The following is a 3,031-nucleotide window of genomic DNA, read 5'->3' as shown; positions in this document are numbered from 1 at the left end:
AATGGAAAAGCTTATAACTGAAGAACTGTGAGGCCAAAATGCATATGGTTCAAATATGCCTCAAGAAAGTGTTTTTGGTCCTTGTCTATAATGAGTCATATTTAAATAACAATAACTAGGACATGATTTATGCCAGAACCATGTAAATCACCACATACTTTCTACATCTTGTCAAGCACACCTGTATAAAATTACAGACCTCTGGGCCTAACCTCATGGGAGCTGGGGAGTTTTTAGTTTGTGGTGTCACTGGTGTCACCACAAACCTCTCCAAAATGTCTCCAAATTGTGCCAATTGCTTTTACTCATTACTGCGTGATGCTAGGCCGCTTACAACTGGCTTCAGCAGGTTGCCATATGTGGGGGGAATATGAAAAACTCATTTCTTCGTTCTCTGTTAAAGAGCGGCTCAGATTGACACTAAAATGAGAATTGCTGGTCCACCTTAAAAGTCAGTCCACCTTAAGTGAGCTTGGTCAAATTAAGCTAACGCGTTGTTGATAACTTCGGGGCTAACCTCCTTCGATAGGTGAGTATTTTCTTTGTCTTGAGGAGCTGCTGCATCTAGTAACTGACACCCAGCCTGTACTGTACATTTACTGCCACATTGACAAGTTACTGCTAAACTTTTCCTCTGCTCTGCTCGCGTTCACGTCATGTTTCTGCCACTCGCCCTCTGCGCTCGCGCAACTGCACACGCACATTTACACACACTTAAACACACGTACACACACACACACACGCACTGCCTTATTCCTCAACGGAGCTACGCTACTCTTGTACCTTTCACGTAGATGTCCTTTGAAGAACGAAGAGAGGGAGGATGACTCAAGAAAATCCACAATAACGTAGAGTGTTATTGTCCTCTCATCAATCATTAATAGCTCATAATTTTGCGCCGGCATTGTTGCTCAGTGGGTCTCACATAAACCATAATATTAGAATAGGTACCTGTTAGTTAAAAAAACACCCACGGCATAAATTCTTTGTTATTCTTTGTTAAATACAGATTGTTACCCACTTCCATAACTGCACATCCTGTTTCCTGGTACCTACATGTACTGTTACACCGTTAGAACAAAAAATTACACTGTAAATTGGGAGTAATTACGCTGAACGTTGCGGGCTGTGATCTAGTAATCTGTATCACATGTGATGTGGAAATTACTGCAGATGAATTCAAACTCTTGGTGTAAATGTCTGAATTCTGTTTAGTAACTCATAAATGATAAATGCAATTTAATCACTTTTTTATTCCTTTATTTTAAATGTAAAATGTTTGCAAGTCCACGATTTGAACACATCTGTGCAATCAATGTCCAAACTAAATGTAAATTAAAATGAAATGAGATGCCATGCACTAATCCCTACTCTAAATCTCAAAGATGCATTCACAACCATTAAAAGCAAAGTCACAGATATACACAAGCATATTATAGTAGGAAATAGAAAAATATTTTAAAAAATATTTAAAATACTTTTTAAAAAAAAAAAAAAAAGTGGTTGATATAGTAGTGATGTTTAAGATTGAATAGTTTTAAAGCGAAAAAATTCTTGAAATGGCTTTGGCTTTGACTCCAAAGAGCAAAATCTCCACTGATAAAAACAGTCTCATCCAGTTCCTCAAATTAAAAAAAAATGTTAATAGCCATAAATAATAACAAGAAGAACAGACAACAACCAGAGCCACGTCATTTTAAAGCTGGGAGCATGACCTCGAGTCTGTGGGTCCTGGCAGCCTCTGGCGTTGTTACTTGGCTTTGAATCTCTTGAGTTTCCCTCAAAATGGACGGGCAAACACTGGTTTTCCAGCACCTCACAGGCCAGGATCAGATGTTTAGTTTCCTCACGGACGCTCCTGATCCCGCAGGTCCCCGGCTCACTCCTCACTGTGACGAAAGTGAAGAGCTGATCGCTGATGCACAGGTTATCCTTGTACACCTTCCCACCTTTGTTGGTGCAGACTGCCTTAACCTTTTCCAGTTCGTCTGGATGGAGGAAGGACTGTGTGGGTCTTTCACAGCCCCCGTTCTTCTTGATGTACGTCTCCCATTCATTCTGATTGAGAGAGTTAGGAGTCCCAGAGCGGATGTGGCGCTCGACAAAGTTGTTGAAGCCGTTATTCTTTTTTGAGAGCTGGCAGGGAGCGTCGTTCTTAGCATTTGTGTGATGACCCAGCAGGAGAAAGGCAATGAGAGTGAGAAGAACCCTGAGACAAGCCATTACCCAGCAGTCCTTGAGAGAAACAAAAACCACAAATCACATCACATCATATCAGCATGAACAAAAACTACATTTTACAACCTTTTACTTTTTACCATCACTTCAAGTCTTTTCTTTTTCTGTCCCCCCCACCTCTCCCCCGTTTTACCTAAATGAGTTCCACGAGACGTAAGAAGGTAAACAGTGTGTGCAAGGGCAAAGTCTGACAAAATCCCAGCTGTCTGTCTGTGTCGCTCTTCAAACCTGAATGCAAGAGAGGATGTTGAAAACAGCTGCTTGCTTGATGAAAGAACTTCCCTACCTTTTTTTAGCACCGCTGGAGGTTTCTGTGAACCACAAAGAGACGTAAAAACTCCAGCTGTGAAGTCTTTCTTAGCTCCTCAGTTTCAGTCCCGCATTTCACTTCCTATGTGTAAGTAAGAGGGAGGGGCCTAAGCTGTCTGTGCAGGGCCACACGGCTGTGCTATAGAGCAGCGTTCATGGTGAGAAGAGATCCAGTTACTGCTATAAATACCTATTCAAGGTCCAGTCAGCTATTTTTGGATGCTCACCGTTTGTATGTTGTCCTCAGCACTGCTGTGTATATGTCTTTTTTTCAAATTGTGTCTTTTAAAATATATGTTTAATATAACTTTAAATATACATTTGACCTTGTTTTGATCATTAGGGCTTGGAAATTTACTTGGGATATGACTATCTCACATAAAGATTTTATCTTTGTTTAAATAAATAGTGTCTGTTCTGCTCAGTGATTTGACGGCTAAAATTACAAGCGATGCAAAATTTTTAAAAATTTGTTATTTTTTTA

The 3,031-nt window shown here is 40.3% G+C and overlaps 1 long non-coding RNA gene across 1 annotated transcript; it reads right to left on the bottom strand.

The window, feature by feature from the left end:
- Positions 1–1,496: 1,496 nt before the first annotated feature.
- On the bottom strand, positions 1,497–2,822 carry LOC137191371 (uncharacterized). Its single transcript, XR_010930393.1, has 2 exons — positions 2,525–2,822; positions 1,497–2,235 (listed from the first exon to the last, which is right to left on the bottom strand). It is a non-coding gene; the product is annotated as an uncharacterized lncRNA (long non-coding RNA).
- Between the last annotated feature and the right edge of the window lie 209 nt (positions 2,823–3,031).

The sequence above is a fragment of the Thunnus thynnus genome, chromosome 10 (assembly GCF_963924715.1).
Source record: "Thunnus thynnus chromosome 10, fThuThy2.1, whole genome shotgun sequence".
Lineage (NCBI taxonomy): Eukaryota > Metazoa > Chordata > Actinopteri > Scombriformes > Scombridae > Thunnus > Thunnus thynnus.
The sequence above is the reverse complement of the archived record's forward strand: the minus strand, read 5'-3'. Positions and strand labels throughout refer to the sequence as shown.